Source organism: Danio aesculapii, chromosome 14, assembly GCF_903798145.1.
Source record: "Danio aesculapii chromosome 14, fDanAes4.1, whole genome shotgun sequence".
NCBI lineage: Eukaryota > Metazoa > Chordata > Actinopteri > Cypriniformes > Danionidae > Danio > Danio aesculapii.
In genome coordinates this window covers 29,099,380-29,117,865 of record NC_079448.1, presented here as the reverse complement: position 1 = coordinate 29,117,865, position 18,486 = coordinate 29,099,380, and the positions used below count along the sequence as shown (strand labels likewise).

Sequence of the window (18,486 nt, the reverse complement as noted above, 5' to 3'; positions counted from 1 at the left end):
TTACAACACATGCGAAAATGAGTGCCGTAAAGCAGCAGTGAGATGATTGTAAATAAAAAAAAAAGGATGTCGTCAGAGTGGCTTTTTGGTTTCTTTTCTAGTGCATCCCAGCCACTAGCACCCCATCGGAAAGAGATTTGACTATTAAAGCTATTTGCCTGAGTAATGTTGGTAAATTAAAGTAGTTAAATAAAAAAATCCTGACATTCCTATATGTATTGTTAAAAAATATTCAATAATTAAAGATACCGAATGATATGAAACATGAAATTGTGATTTTTTTTTTTTTTGCAATATCGCCCAGCCCTATGTTTGAGATTAACACCTCTGTGGACTTGAGATGAATAAGCAAACAAACTCATGAAATTGTGTTGATTTTAAAATCTTTTTATTTCTGGTTCTAAATGGCTTGTTGGTCAATACATATGATTATTTATTTAGAGTGTGGAGTCTAGCTTTTGAAAGGACGTGAATAGTGTGCACTACAACTTTCATTTGTCATAATGGTGCGCTTTATGATTGCATGAGTCACATTGTTTCCTTACAAATAAGTCAGATTAATTACATAAAGGTTATTTATAGATCTGTGCTCGTGCAGGATTGCAATGTGTGTTGATTTACATCCTTAATAACCCTCACAGATGTTTGACTGGTAGAAAAAATCTTTGCAATTGCATTACGTTTTGTATGGCCAGCAAGTGACTAATGGAAAGAAATAGCCGATGAATCTGCTTACAAACAAGCTGCGCTCAGTATTACTTTTTAAATTAATTTATTTGTTTATATTGAACTAGCTAATATTGCCATCATAGAGAAAATCTTTGCATAACATTCAAACTAAAGTTTGCATGAATTTTTGGGAGGCCTAAAAACCCAAGTGAAAAAGTTTATGAAAATGAGTCCTTTAAATTTTGTGTAAACTACAGTACAGAGATTGATTTTGTGATGCCATGCATGTCTTTAGATGAGTATTTGACAACCAAAAAACAATGGTTACAGACATGTAAGTAGCATTGTCATCTACTGGCCTTGCATATAAGCATTAGTAAAGCATGTTTACATCATAATACAGTTGTTTTGTGGATCTGTGTAATAGGGAATATTTACATATTGACAATACATATGAATGTTTCTTAGTTCATTGTTGTCATGAACATGTTATTATGCTGCAAGTGAACTCAGCTGTTGGGTTAAACCCAGCTGTTGGGTTAAAAGTACTAACAATAATTTGAAATAATAATAAAACAAATCTATGTCCACATTTGACCCAAATGTGTGTTAAAAGGGTGGTCCAGAGTGTATTTTAAAGGCTTGGTTGTGTTTATTAGATGCAAAGCAATGTGTGCGCGTGCCTCATTTGTAAAAAAAAAAACATGTTATCTTTTCATAAATCTTACTTTGACTATATACAGCTGCTAAGCCAATATGAAAACGACTGTCATATTTCCTCTGAAAGCCCCGCCCTCAAGAGGCTCTGATTGGTTGGCAAACATAATGAGCTGTGATTCGAGGATCGACTCCACGTCACCAGTAAAACACCACGTCCATTCATGCCTCCACAAGCACACGCTTTGATTTATTATGTAAATACTGTCGTAATGATATCGCAGTGCACCACCCTTTAAATATAATGTGTATTTGAACAGCCATTACTCACACATTTCTTCACAAATCATTCTAAAACGCTGATTTGCTATGTTTCATATAATTAAAACATTTTCAAATTTTGAATGGATGCTGTTATAGTGCAACTTTATAGAATTTTTACATCTAAGTTAACGTCCATTACCTTTTATACAGTATGTTGCTTAATCAAGACTTACATACTTTATGAAATACCTTCATAACAATTCAATTTGCATTGGAATGTAAAGATTTTCTACACTTCAAACTAACACATCTAATCTTAGGGAATCTCCATTTTACCAGCTTAAAGCATGTTGTCGCTGCGTCATCAGTAAAGTATTAGTCACTGAGAGAGATTTCCTGATGTGTAGCATATGGCCCTGTGTGACCAGCTTTGCCTTTCTAAGATCTAATCTGGCATATGAAAATAAATAAATAAAATGAATTCAAATAAAGCAATCCATTTTTCTCATTCTAAATATAATAAGATTACAGTTTTAACGATGCCCCTACACTTTCAGACTAAGAGCTTTAATGTATACTTTCCCTAAGTGCATTCATGGGTAATTTTTGTTATTGTTTTTTTTTTCACTGCAGTGTTTAGAATAAAAACATGCATAGCCTAAGAGATTAAATGCTCTCTCTCTCTCTCTCTCTCTCTCTCTCTCTCTCTCTCTCTCTCTCTCTCTCTCTCTCTCTCTCTCTCTCTCTCTCTCTCTCTCTCTCACTCACAAACACACACAAACTCTGATATTGCTGTTAGTGGTATAAACAGCTGCTGTGTTGACAATTTATTTTTTATTAATTTATTTTTTTTACAATCTCAAGTGGAACGTATAAAATGTTATATACCCTTCATAAGGGATGCTACTTAAAACACATTAATTAAAGAATATTTGTATTAAAGCAAATCAGGCTTTCTATTATTGTATTAAGCTGTCAGTAATGAATGTCTAGCTTAATAGCATTACATAATGTTTTCTGTTTCCCAATCAAAGCTCAAAATTGTACAAATCCACCTCGTGTCCACAAATTATTGATAACTGTGTCAAAGAATGTCCAATTATTGGTGTTGCATCAAATTAATTTGACAAAAGTGATTTTAAATAAGTAGAAAGCATTTTAAAAGCAAATGAACTGTCTTTATTAATCTTTCAAATACAATTTGTGAAAATAAAATGCGATGAGTGAAATGATTAATTTTCAAATTATCATAAATATTACATTGTCTGTCTGTCTGTCTGTCTGTCTGTCTGTCTGGAAATCTATCTATCTGTCTGTCTTTGCCTTTTTTTAATAACTGGTACAGTGCTCAGCATAATTGAGTACACCCCATTTTGAAAATGAATATTTGTATCCATTTCTCAGTGAATATAGGCAATGTATTTAGGTGCATTTAAACAAAACAGATTTATTAAACAGATATATTTATTAAAATAATATTTTAGACACTAAACTAAATTGAAAGGTAATACAATTAAATTCCAGGAAAATATTGCAAAAAAATAAAAATTAAAATTACAACCTACAAAATCTCAACAAAAAAATGTCAATTTTTTGCTTCTCTTTTTGTATTTAATATTTTTCAATAACATATAATTTGGGTGTACTATTTTTTGGACCCTAATCTTATGTTATTTTGTTAGATAAGCTCCAGATTTGGCTTCAATACTAACTAATCTAATGTAAGTGCTAGTTCACATTCATAAATTGATAAATACCACCATAGGGAACAGCTTACATATTCAAAACTGTTCTTTTGTCTCGATTTCATTACATTACATCAAGGTTTAGTATAAAAAGTGACAATCTGGAGTAAAATCTGAGATATTCATATGAATACATGTCTGTAACTGACTGTGAGTCCCTGGTTGATTTTGAGACATGCTGAAAAGCAAGCCGTTTTAGCTGTTGTCCCTTTTCATCGTAATAGCAATATTCTGACTGATTTAAAGCATAATATCTCACTTCGAGCTGTAATATGACACAACTGCATCAAAGCAGTGCCTGTTTTTTTAACCATCATAGCATGTCATCTCATCCTCGGCCCAGCATGCATGAATGCTTGAGTTTAAAAGGAAGAGAAACAGACGAGGAATGAAACGTCTGAGATGAAAACGCTTTTTGGGGGACTTGCATGCTTGTTAAAGACCTTCAACGGGACACAAGCAATCACGTTGGGACAGTCACTTGAAGCAAAACATATCTGAAAAGTTGGTTTCTCTTATGCCAAACAAATAACTGTTTTTTATTGTTATTTGTTATTTTTCCATCTGCTATATTAAGACATTGTTAAATTAAACCAGTGCCAATGAATCCAAGCATTTTTAAGATTTTCATGACAGTTTTGCCTTTTTTGTCCACTTTGTCTTTGGCTGTTTCATGTCTGGCCCTGATCAGGTGGGATTTGATTGGTTTCATCTGTTTATCTGCCATTGCCAACAGGGTTTTAGAGAAGAGTTCAGTCTTTGAGCTGATATTGAGGGGAACCTGTGTTTAGTCTACTTCAAATGCCACTGATAGTTGTCTGGGGGAGACAATGTATTGATCTGGAAAGCACTAAAATCTCCTTTGTTTCCCTGGAAGAGGTAGGGATGTGTCATGCAAGAAAGCTCACAAAACAGTGTATTAAGCAGCTGTGTTGTGCTGCTGGGATGTAAGCCAGCAATTAATTAATTCAAACCACATTTACATTTACAGCAGTTCATTTTGATTCTAGTTTATAATGTGCTGTTTTTTATTGCTAATTCAAGATTGTTCCTAATACTTATGAATGCACACAACTTAGAATTTTAAAATGCAGTAGATATGGTAACACTTTACAAAAATAAGTATATTAGAAATTAGACATTTTACATTAATTTTATATTGTTTTATATAGGGCTGAGTGATTTGATTTGAAATCAAAATCTCGATTAATTGAACATTTTGACTCGATTACGATTAATGAAAGATTATTTTATTTAATTATTTTTTTTATTTTTTTATTTTTACTCTTTTTTTGCCGTTATAGTTCACTGACAAGTTTTGTGCAGTAAATATGCTCACATATTACAAGTAACAGATTTTTGAATGAAGTGTGCATTAATTGATTTGAAAATAATTAAAGGAAACACAGACTATCTACTATCTATGATTATTTATTGAACTTCAACTCTGAACCAAGCGGCAACCTCCCGCTCTCTCTCGGGAAGCCAATACGGAAGTAACTGAAACTGCAATTCATCAAAATTCCGCTAGTCCTGGCTCCATAATAGAGCAAGTTGCAATTGAGCCCACTGTTAGAATGGCCAATTTTACAACAGAAAAAAAGGTGTTTACAGCCTGGTACAAAGAACGATTTTGGTTCATATAGCTATTATTACCCTCCATGACAACTGTGAGGGGGGTGAATTTTTTTATAACTCATCCATTTCCTTTATTTTATGTTGTATTAAGTTTGCATAATTAAGGGCGTGGCCACTTGAGTGACAGCTAGGTCTCGCTGGTCGCCGTCACTTCACCTCTGCTGAATCCGGCAGATTAGCCACTGATCTCGGCATATTCATCGTATTTTTGTTCTGTTTTATGTGGCTTTACACAGTCAGCTGCCTTTTGGACTTATTTCTTACAATTATCAGATGATATGGGATGCTGTGTGCATTTAATTGTGCTCACAAACCATTCACGTGGCCTCGTTTCCCATGTGAGTAAAGTTATATACTTGTATACCATCTCTATAAATGTAATAGTTTTATTTAAGATCATTTATCATTAATATTTTTCTTTAGACCCATAAAGCACTCCAGAATGTGACAGATTGATTAGCTGTAGGCTCTAGAACAGTCATCTGAAGCGTTATCATACAGTGTTATGCCTGGAGTTCATCAATAGTCTTGCATTTACTAACACACACTATATTTGAAGTGTTTGGAAGTAATTCGCGTTTTCCTCCTGTAGAAAAACGTCATAAGAGCAATGTTTAGTGGCTCAATGTATTACTACAGTGTTTTTAAATGTCTAAACACTTTATTGATATAGTGTACAGCCAAGCACATGTGGTCAGAACACAAACGAGTCGCAGGTAATGAAGTATCAAGCGTTTCTCCCAAAGTAAAGTCTGTCTGCTAGGTCTAAGCAAAGTGCCAGCAGGCGTTTGTAGCTCCGCCCACTCTCCGCCTCTTTGCCCTTATTTGGTATCCCGCCGTGGGTGCGATGACGCGCGAACAAAATGGCGACGGTTGGCCGCGCCTACTAGTAGCTTCTTTTGCAGTGTTCAGAAACCTATGGGTGACGTCACGGATGCTCCGTCCATATATTTTACAGTCTATGCTCTGAACACCTGAAGTTAAAAACACACATTATTTAAACTTTAAATTAAAATTAAAGGTTTAAATAAGTTGATTGGGTTAACTAGGAAAACTAGGGCAATTAGGCAAGTCTTTGTATAATGATGGTTTGTTCTGTAGACTATCAAAAAATATAAATTGCTTAAGGATGCTAATAATATTGACCTTAAAATTGTTTAAAAAAAAGAAAACTGCTTTTTTTCCACCAGAAATAAAATGAATAAGACATTCTCCAAAAGAAAAAAAAGTGATCAGAATTACTCTAAAATATTTCTGGGTCTGTTAAACATTATATAGGAAATATAAAAAACAAAGAAAATAATTTACAGGAGGGCTAATAATTGTGATATGTATATCCCAAATCCTGCTGTTGTATGTGTTAATTCATCCTGTGTCTTCAAAATATTCACCGAATACACAGAGCAAATTTCCTTAAGCTTTTACTGTTTGAAATCCTCAGATTAGCTTTTAATTAACATTTATAAAGGGGATTAAATAACTTTTTAATGAGAAGTAGATACCTTTTGCCGATAAAATATCCATAGCTCAAGCTTCAGTCACTAAGAATCTGTCCTTCAGGACATTATTTGGAGGCTCATTTGAAGTGCTTCCTATGTATATGAACTCAAGTGCTGAATGAAAACCCACCGCAGAACTCAGACTGTGATTTCAAAGGCTCTGACAATTAAAACAGCTATTGGGTGCTTGTTAACATGTTCAGTAAGTCTCATGTCTGATTTGGAGGATGGATCAATAGCTGTCACGTTTGATTGCATCTCCAGATAAAGTATTCTGAACTTCAAACAGTAAGCTCCAAAGCACTTGCTAACAACTGGCTATCAAGCCCAGGTGTCTCATTTTTCTGACAAGCAGTGTGATTCTGAAAATCGAAATTACCTGGTCTTGAAAAAACGAAGACGAAAGAAGTACAGGTTCACAAACTAGAGGATAATTAAATATGCATGCGCTCTCTGCAATAGGAGTAATCTGAACACCAGCCCAATCGACAGGTGCTGGAAGTTTGAAAGGGGAGATTTTTTTTTGGTTTTGGAGATTCTGGGGGAGATTCTGAAGGTTGAACAAAACTTTCAAAAGTAAACTTCAGCCCTTTTTGTAGGATTGTTATTGTTAAGTGAGGATGCATGTTCTGGAGGTTTACTCTAAAATACTGGGTTGGCTCAATTATGGACAACATGCTAGCATTTTCAGATTTCTGTTATTTGTGTGTGGAAACATATTTGTTGTATTCCCACTAGGGTGTAAAGGTACACAGAGGTCACGTTTCATTATGTACCTATGAGATAAGACACAATCTCAAATGCTGTTGTTGTTCTATGTAAATGTGGTTGATAGACATGCATGACCATTATACACTTGTGTCTTCTGCAGTTCCTCACACATGAGTACTGCATTTCTAAAAAGTGTTTCAAGATAAAACAGCTTCAACTTTTATACACAGTGGCGTTCATTATTGTCATCTGATTGCACCAATCCAAAAAACTTGAAGGCGGGACTAGCATTGCGAGCTTCTGTGTACTGAGTTGACTAGGGATGTAACGATTCACTATGAGTCGGTTGAAAATACATTTGAATATGTGAAATGTTGAATGAATCGCAATACATGTCTTGAACAGAGAGGGCGCATGCTCAAGCTCGCTTTACCTGCTCATCAGTGGCGGCAGAGTAAAAAGACGTCTGTGAGGTCCGCCAAACAAACACAAACTGTGAAAATTCTGCAAAACAACGTTTACATACACTAACAGTACAACGAATATGATGCATGTAAACCGTCAGCACAGTGAAAAACTACTGTCACAGACGTCTGTATGCAAAAAAACTATTAATAAGCCAAACCACGCTGACTGGATGACTTGCAGCTCCACTTGCTCCAACGAGTGCTACAGAGATCACATGGTTTATCAGTGTTTTTTAGTTCATGCAGATTTTAATAATTTGCTTATTATGATTGAATATTTTAAAATGTCCAAGATTTTCTCAACTGCATCACATTAATACTTATAATAATTAATTCTACAAGTAATATTAATTATTTACCTTCATAATCATGTTCAACTGCTGTCTCTATTTTATAATTATTAATTTTATAATCTGTATTTTATGCCAGTGGCCAGTCCCTTGGACCAGAGGGCCTATTGACCACCTCTGTACACTGCTCTCTCCACACCAGCCATCTCAGTCCCCAGTGAAAGAGTTTTTTCATCTTTGCACATTGTAAATGTGCAAAGACCTCAGCTTATACCAGAAAACAAAGATATGCTCATATTTCTTTTTAACAATGTAAAATCACAGCAGGCGATGCGGTGGCGCAGTAGGTAGTGCTGTCGCCTCACAGTAAGAAGGTCACTGGTTCGAGCCTCAGCTGGGTCAGTTGGCGTTTCTGTTTGGAGTTTGCATGATTTCCCTGCATTTGCGTGGGTTTCCTCCAGGTGCTCCGGTTTCCCCCACAGTCCAAAGACATGCGCTACAGGTGAATTGGGTAGTCTAAATTGTCCATAGTGTATGAGTGTGAATGAGTGTGTGTGGATGTTTCCCAGAGATGGGTTGCGGCTGGAAGGGCATCCGCTGCGTAAAAACAGATGCTGGATGAGTTGGCGGTTTATTCCACTGTAGCGACCCCAGATTAATAAATGGACTAAGCCGACAAGAAAATGAATGAATGTAAATCACAGCACAGTCACAGTTTTTGTTTGTTTAAATTTGTCTTCTTTAGATTCTGTTATTGTTTTTTATTTTGTAATTTAATTGTTTTTAAAATAGCAATTTAGTTATGGCATAAAATATATTATTTAGCATAAAATGGGCAGCATTTAAGAAAAACATGAAAGGGTTCTTCACCTTAAATTAGTTTCAAATAATTTAGTTAAAAAATCTTTACTAAATTGTGAATCGTGAGATTAGTATTGATTAGAATTGTATCGAATCGTGAGTCAGGTGAATCGGCACAATCTTTCCCACAAGACACAATTTTTGTGAATGGGTCCTCAGTTGTTGCACTGTTGTCTTTTCTGCCTAACTCCAGTGACTGCACTGACGCAACTGGAGTGCATTAACTGAACCGTCACCCCATACTGTGATGGTTTGGGATGAATACAAATACTGTTACACCCCTAATTCCTACTCAAAATGTACTTTGATCAATATACAGTTGAAGTCAGAATTATTTGCCCCTCTGAATTATTAGGCCCTCTGGTTATTTTTTTCCCCAATTTCTGTTTATCAGGGAGATTTTTTAACACATTTCTAAATATAGTAGTTTTAATAACTCATTTCTAATAACTGATTTTTGTTATCTTTGCCATGGTGACAGTAAATAATATTTGACTAGATATTTATCAAGACACTTCTATACAGCTTAAAGTGACATTAAAGACTTAACTAGGTTAATTAGGTTAACTAGGCAGGTTAGGGTAATTAGGCAAGTTATTGTATAATGATGTTTTGTTCTGTAGACGATCGAAAAAATATATAGCTTAAAGAGGCAAATAATTTTGACCTTAAAATTGGTTTTAAAATGTAATTCTTTGATTCTAGCCAAAATAAAACAAATAAGACTTTCTCCAGAAGAAAAAACATTATCAGACATACTGTGAAAATTTCCTTGCTCTGTTAAACATCATTTAGGAAATATTTAAAAAAGAAAAAATTCGAAGGGTGACTAATAATTCTGACTTTACCTGTATATATTTACTATTATATTTATTATATTAACAGTTTTGTAAATCTGTGATTTATATTTCTATAAAAAAATTATAAAAAAAATTTAATAAAAAAAAAAACAATATTACATGAACCTTTATGGAAAATCTGTATTATTATGCCATATTCATAATTTACTATTTGTCAGCTGCTTTAGAAAAAAAAAGAGAGAGATAAGGAGAAATGCTATATATATATTCATTTCTAAAGATGTCTACTACGATAGGGTATTGCGAACAGGCCTAATATATTTTACAGAAGTTTCTTAAAAACAAATATTGTGTAAACAAAAATTACACTGTAGGTAATCCATACATAACATATTGGGCATATAATGACCCAACTGGGAATATCGGTTTATTTAAATGGTCTTATACATTAAATTGAATTGATTCAACTGATTGATTCATTTGATTGATTGATTGATTGATTGATTGATTGATTGATTGTTAGATGGATGAATTAATAAAATTAAATAAACTGATTAATGACATTAATACAATCAATAACTGAAATAAATCAAATCAATAAAATCAATAATCAAAATAAATAAAATAATTACAACTTTCTGTGTATTCAGCCATTACATGTTGCATATTTACACATTTTCTTATCCTGAGACTGAGGGTCTCAAGGATATCAAGGATTTTTAAAAATGGACCAATCATGACCAAAACAGAGACCGGCTGCAAAGGCACTTCTGTTCTTGACACTGAGGCTTCATCATCTAAATGTCATTTTGATTACGCCTCTCCCAAATGGTATGATTTCAGTGGCCACTTTCATGTATGGTTGCCAGAGAAATATGTAGAGCAGCTCATTATCAAAGCATTAAAATGCCAGGGTATATGTCTTGGATACACATCAATTTTTCAGGCTCCTGATTCACTTTGCGAACAGGACCAGACTGCAGACTCCAGTTCCATCAATCAAGTGCATTTTGTTAGAAGTCTATCATCCCTCAGAAACACTCGCCTTCTTGACGTCTAAAGAACCCAGTCTGCTTCATTCAGCGTGGTGAAAGGCATAGGTACGAACAGCTAACCTGCTTCCAGATACAGATGCAGCAGGAAAACACTGAAAACCACTGAAAAATTGATATGTTGATGTTTTATTAAATGCCATTTGTTACCGATAGCTTTGACAAGAATGTTGGACTCTTAGGATACATTCACACAGCAAGCTTCAGCACTCAATTCTGATTTACTGCACTCTGATTTTTCAGAATTTCTTTTTTTGGGGGGGTGGGGTGGGGGGCAGAAAACATCTTTTCTGTATTGTTTTAAGTACCACATATAACTTTAATCTATGTATGATGCATTACCACAATTAGGCCTGCAACTAATGATTATTTTAATAATTGATTATTTGACCAATTATTATTACTGTTTTTTTATGTTTACTTACATTTATTATATATTTATTGATCTTTAATTTAGACAATTTAAAACTTTAAATTATAACAGTATAACTTCTCTAAATATCCAAAATATAAACAAACAAAAAGCAAACAAAATGTGTTGTACTCCGATTATATTCACGATATGAATAAGGAGATATACATGAAGACATTGAGATATGAAGCCGTAGCATTTGTCAAAATATTAAAATTATAAATAATAATAAATAAACAAATATTACTTTTTGAATCTGAGGCAGAAGTACAGGTAAACTTTCACTGCTCAGTGTACAAATGTACCGTTATTAGGCTTCGCCTGAAACCACAATGTTGACTAATTGTAATAGTCTAATGCTGCTGTTGTTTGCTGATTTTAAATATGTGGCGTCTCACTGTATTTGCACTGTTTAAATTAGGCTAATCTAAAGTAACACCATTTAATTAATCATCATTATGGCTCGTGAGGTGAAAGCTCAGTCTTGCATAGCGGGCAGGTTACTGTCTTCTTAGAAGCCTTTAATGTAAAATTGTCCCATGCATTGAAGCACTAGCGGAACATGTTTCTTTCTGTAGGTGGTGTTGTGTCAAATTGTGTCAAATTCAGCTACCCTTATGTTTCACTGTTTTGAGTTCCCGCTATGTAAACTGTACCGTGAGGGCACGTGCTCCTTCCACCGTTTCTGAAAATAATTACCCTTTTCAAGCATGCGTCTGCACTCTGTATGTGATTACAGTAATGCTGAGGAGAAATATAAGGGAAACTGAATTTGACACTGGTTCTGCACTCTTCATTCCTCAAACAGATGTGTATCTTTTTGTCACGTGAGCAGCCCAACAAATTTATAACGGCATTTGTTGACAACAAATTTCATTTTCAGTGATTATTGATTAGCCGTTGAAGCCCTAAACATTTTTATGTATTTTATTTTTTTTCCATCACATGATATGGTGCAGTTCACTTCGATGTGGCTCTCTTTTGAGGGATTTCCCCATGTGTACCATATCCTGTACTGTTTTCCTGTACCCTTAATTTATTACTTTTTTGTTTCACCTTGAGTAAAATTCCAAGTGAGCCGTACCATTACCAGAACATGACAAATACACACTGCTGATCAATGATTGGTCAGAAAAAAATGTCACTGTCAGCGTTACGGTCATTTGCGACACGAAACACCAAGCAGACTATAGTTAAATAGTTACCATCAGCCACTGTTGTATTGTTGTTTGGCGTGTTGAAACCTTTTTATATCACTGCAAGAAAAAGACACCTGAAATGGCACCTAGAAATCGTGGTCAATAAGAGGTCCAGATGTTCTCAATAGTTGCCAAGGAGCAAATTCAGCAATGGATGGGATGACCTAGAATGAAAACGATGATGTCACAGCAGTAGAGGTGGCACAACTATAACAATAATCCCACCAGTTTTAAGAAGTATATTAAACTGCAGTTGAATCCAAACCAAGCCAAACTAAACTGAACTGAAGTTCAAGCATGCAAACCATAGCGTAAAGCAAGTTGAAAAGTGGCTTTTGTAAAATTCAATAAGATGACAAGATGTGTTTCAGCTGCTGCAATCAGTACGTCGTTTTAGAGTTCCCATATGCAAGACAAACAGAATTAGAAATTATTTTATAATGGTGGCAATTAGGTAGGGGCAGACGGAATCTGCAGAATTTCTGCAGAGAATTTTGTTAAAAATCTGTGGATTTCTGCGGAGTTATTTTTTTTGAGCATCATAACTAAAACCTTAATATGTGAAATAAAAAATTAAATCTTTTTAACTTTTATTTAATGTTCACAATGCAAATCCAATTAGATCAACTTTATTTGGTAAACAAAGCAAGTCTCTCATATAATATATCCACTAAAAGACAGAAAATATTACTTTACACACTGCATTGTACATAAATCAGATAAACATTTTCATATTAGTCAATAATATTACTGAAATTATTTTAAAAACTGAATAAATCTAGATTTACACACATTTACACAAGCAAATAAACAGAATTAATGCACTAAAAGTCTGCGGAAAATCTGCGGAATTATGCGCACACAGATTCCGTGTGGGCCTACCATTAGGTTATTAAATGAGTCCAGTGGGGCAGGAGATGCATCTAAAAAATGATGTATTGTATGTTTTGTGGTAATAATTTGGTAATGTGTACATGAAACTTCGCCTGTGTTATGGCAATAGTTGGATGTAATGAGTTCCACAGTAACACGTCACTGTATTCTAATTACATTTTTGGGGAACACATTATTGTAATGAATTACATTTTAAATTTGTGTAATTTTATTACAGTTACTCAAGTCAATGTAATTGCGTTACTTACATTACAAATATAGTTTTTAGAAGAAAAAAATGCTTTTAATGAGCATTCGCTTTTAAATTCCTGGAGAACGAAGCTGAAACAGCTGCTTACGAAAGTGGTTGCTTCTTCCAGTGGAAATACAGACAATACTTTGATTTCATTGAGCATAAAAACAAAAACATTGCTGTGAAATCCAGTCTATGTCCAGAAATGGTCAAACTATGTTGTCTGCTTTTAACTCGACCAACAACTTTTTCAAGCACTTGAATAGAAAGCATTCTATGACAATACTTGTCATCAAAGTAGTACACCGGCGCTCAAAAAGACGGCGGCCCAACTCAGCCTAAACAGGCAAAATTTACTTTTTGTGCAGGATTGAGAGTGAGGGTATCTTCTGAATGTAAAGCGAAGCGTAGCTGCTTATTGAGCCGTTCACATATTGTGATTTTGCACATGCTAATTTGTTATTTCCAATGGAGGCATGCGGCTTGCGCACAAATATTCGGAGCGCAAAAGCATGCGCTCGCATTTTCCAGCTGCACTAGTTGAAAACCACTACTCATACGACAAGAACTGACCAGTCAGCTTCATGCTTTGTATGGAATATAGACATTTCGGTAGACTAATTACCTCAGACAAACACCTTCACAATGTGGTTACATTGAAAAAAAAAACAGGTTTGGAACAAGTGAAAGATGAGTGAATTTTAAGTTTGGGCAAACTCTTTAAGGCCCAATCCCAATTCTACCCCTTAGCCCTTCTCCTTACCCCTACCCCTAGTTTTGTGCGTGCACGCCAAAGGGGAAGGGGTGTCCCAATTCTCTTTAGGTTGAAGTCATAGGGCTGAGGGGAAGGGGTGAATAGCCTTTCGAACGAAGGTTTTTTAGGACCACACTCGAAACCAAGGGTTAAGAAAAATTCCCAGAATACACCAGCCACAACGGCAGTATTGCTGATCCCGGAAGTAAGGAGATCTACAAATTAGTATTTTTTGTCATTATTATGAATTTTTACGTCAAACAAACATGTGTTTTAATATATTCATAACAGCGTTCATGTTTTACCGTCATGCTTTTAAAAAAAACTCAAAATTTCGTAATCTTTAAAACATTTTGACCCTCGATGACTCGAATATCCTGTCAGAAAAGTTTAGTGGCTGGGAGTGAGCTTTTTACAGTGTCTGCTATAATGTTAATGTTGTCTTTGGTGTGTTTACATAGATGAATATGGCCACTGTGTAAATACACAGTACAGTTACGATCTTATTGCCACATTACATTGTTATAATAACATAATATATGCCTTCAGTGATTTCCTAAAGATAAATACCAAAAAATAACGCAACTGGAATAACTACAGCAGTCGCGATCGTCTGATCTCATACGAAGCATTCAGGTGCTGTAGTGCTGTCTCAATTCTTAGGGGTAAAATTTGAAGCCCTTCCCCTTAACCCCCGATTGTAAGAGCCAAGGGGTAGGGGTACAAAAATAGAAATGGGATTGTGCCTAAGTCTTTATATATGTCAAGTCAATATGTCAAGCTGCTGTGATCAACCCATTGTAATGTTTTTCAGTGAATATTAAATTACTGCAGTTTATTTTGTATTTTTATAGGTATATTTTATATGTTTTAAAAGTAACTTCAAAGTAAAGTAATTAGTAATCTGATTACTTTTTACATGAAGTAATTAGTAATTTAATCAGATTGCAATTTCCAGTTGTAGTCAGTAATTTGTAATCTATAACTTTTTTAAAGTAACTTACCCAACACTGGTTATGGCACCTTGCTGCAATTTTAGTTTCCCTAATCGGGAGTCTTTTGGCCTGTTGACAATGACCTACTGTACATTTGTCTTTTGATTGTCAATTGTTGCTAGAAATGATCACTTCAACAGCATTGAATCAATGATCAGATGTGTATGCATATGTTGTTGGGAACTGTTGTAGCTAGTTATTTTATTTTATTTATATTTCATCGTACTATGGTAGTTCAACAGAGAGTTGTTTGGTAAACACCCTCGACTGGATCATTTATATCAGTGATTTGTTAACTGGAGACTGGCTCTGACCAGATCATTTAAATAAGTAAATCCTTAACCGGAGGCTATACTTTGAATTTTTAGCAGCACAGAATGAAGCTACCCATACCAGCTTCCTATATCTGCTGTCACATGGTGCTGCTTGAATAACCTTGTGCTTTTACATTAGATTAAACATAAGCTTCAGAAACTGGTTGCATGTGTGGTTAGCTAATGTTGCACAAGGAAATTGAATCACGCTGTGGTTGTTTTATTCAGCTTAATCTTAATTTAAGTCCATTCCGTTTATTTGTTTAGCAATCTAATAGACCATGCTGTCTTGATTGTATTATTATTATTATTTTCCATTTGAGAACATTTGCTTCAAGAGCACAAATTAAGAGTATTTTACATTATTTTTATATAACGTTTTTAAACGCAAATTATGCATGATTACCTATCATCGTTTAATATTAGGACAATAGTGTCTACAGAGAAAAGTGGGTCTCTGAAAAAAAAAAAGCTACAGTGAATTGATTAAAATGCATGCCCTCACCTCTTTCTCATTTTTCTTATGTAGACAGTGCCAAGGATAAAGATGGGCCTCAGATAGGCTTATTGACCAAAATAACCAAGCATCAATATGTCCTTTCAAAGCTAAACAGACTCAGTATCTTCAGGGTTGTATTTTAAGTGACCATATTTTGTTTACCCATCCTTTTATTAGTATTATTAATTGGTCTTATTAATAAACATAGCTTTTAAGCCAGATTCAGCAAAATTGTGTGCTATTATTTATATTCATGAAATCTGTAAACCAGGGCATTTCAATCTACCTCCGCTATGAGACATCTGGGACGTTTGGGATGCTAGAATTGATATGAAAACCTTACCTATTGTTATATCAAAGCAAAACAAAGCTCGCTCTATTTCCAATTTATCAATGCACGGAGCGAGGCGCAGCTAATATGAGGCCGATCGAATGTGAATAAATAATCTTTTTTAGCTCCTAGTCCTTTATCTCGGCGCAGGTCAGTCGGATGTAATCTGTGCGCGTGTGCGTGTGCATGCAGGAACCGGATTACTCGGTGGCACCCTGTGGTCCGGTGATCAATGTGAGCTCTGATTCTTTGATAAATTGGTATTCTCAAACAAATGGATGACTTCAGAAAGAGCTCGGGGCCAGTAACACAGACAGATGGAGTGTGGGAACTAGGGAGCTTTGCTGAGTGGAGGAAAAAAGGATTTCATTTGGGACACACGGAGGATGAATTAGACTTGCCCTGGCAGGAAGTGTTTGGGCTAACAAACTATGACAGGAGCTTTTGAGGGCTTGACACTGAACATGAAGGCCTGGCAGAGGCGTAGCCCGCGTGCAGGAGAGCTGGGGCATTCGTCACATTTGCTATGGTCAAGTTCGCAGGCCATGCTGCTGCTACTAAGCATCTGTGGGACCTCCGGGCTGTGGAGCACCAGGAGGGTCGAGCAGTTGCCTGCCACTTTGCGTGGTCTGCGTCAAGTCGAGCCACCAAAGTGCACCTCGAGCTGCCGAGCCAAGCAGCCAGGAGTGTCCCTATGCCCTGATTCTCCCGCACACCTGCTTGGTTGCATTGATTTGCACTCATTCCAGGCGGTCGTAACTCCCAGGGGTTTCAGCTGTTCAACATCTGTCACACCATGCAAAATGTTTCATGTTGAACCAGATACTGTATATAAATCTTTATTTACCACATTGCAGCTTTCTAGTTAAAGGGACATAGACCTTATTGGGATATGCATCAGTAGCAGTGGTACTGTGGATCTAAACATTGATTAAACTTATTTAGCTGCCATTTTTACCATTATTTATAGAGGATACACACCCATTTGTTATTAGTTTGTTGTAGTTTGTATACAAAAAAAATGGAACAAAAACATACTAAAGCTTTTCATTCATTCATCTAATTGTGGTTTTTTTTTTTTTTTATTGATAATACATATCAATGCTTCCCATGCACAGACTTTACTTTGGCGGGCTGCCAGGGATATTAACGGCCGCCCAAGTATATTTAGTGACACATTTTTTTTTACTATTATTAACATCCTTTTACACTTATTTGTATCCACCCAATATAACCAAACATCTACGATTGAATCTCAATTGCTTTGCAGACCCACAGAGATGTGCCTTTTTGGGACTTAAAATCTTTGGGACTAAATCTCCTAAAATGTCGGGAATTCAACTTTTGCTTTAGCTTTGTAAAACTCATATGCGGTTTTGCATTATTCTTTTATTAAAGGCTACTTTCCACTTTCTTAGCTGACAGCGCGCACAGCTGCGAGACCGAGAGAAAAACTAAAAGATAGATTCTTCAATCTAAACGATTCGGAAAAACTTTACTATATGCTCGGAGAGGATGAAATGACATCTAAACTGGCTGATAGTTTTAATCTAGTAATTTTGGTATTTTTTTTAAATATTGTTTGTTTTTATTCCTTTTTCTGTCATTTATTTCACATTTGCTGATTATTTTATTAATTGGATTATGTTAAAATATTACATAGGCTTTTTTTTTGTTTAACCTATTGAAAAGAAACAGTGTAAAACAGTGTCATAATAAATAAAAGTATTGTTAATAATTAAATTATGTTTTGTTTGTCGCATATTGTTAACTATTCATTTGTTGTGGGTAAATTGTGTGTTTTAATCCGGCTACCACCCCAAGTATATTTCAAACATGTGGGAAGCACTTTATTGTAATAATGTTCGAAACATTAAATATTGTTAAAAAAAAATGTTGGAGGTTTTGTATTTCCAAAAGCACGTATTTAAAATGAAATCTTACATACTTCCTCTAATGCTGTAAAAATGTCAATTAGTAAAAAGTTGAAAGAGCAAAACCTGTGTATTATAAAAAAATATGTTAATTGTAGCACTATTAAATCTTTTAAAAATATTAGTCAAAAACAAATTAAAGTAATATTTTGAAAAGATCAGGGTGTCCACGGGCTCTTACCATGTTTTACATTTCAAGAACAAATTTTTTGACCTAGGTTTTAAATAATTGAAAACGACTCTTTATTTTCCTGTCCATAAAAAGCAAC

General features: G+C 34.9%; 1 protein-coding gene across 2 annotated transcripts in view; it reads left to right on the top strand.

Annotated features, from left to right (window-relative positions):
• The window catches only part of pcdh11 (protocadherin 11), a 318,250-nt gene that overhangs the window by 197,211 nt on the left and 102,553 nt on the right, over nucleotides 1-18,486 (top strand). The gene's annotated exons all lie outside the window — the stretch shown is intronic.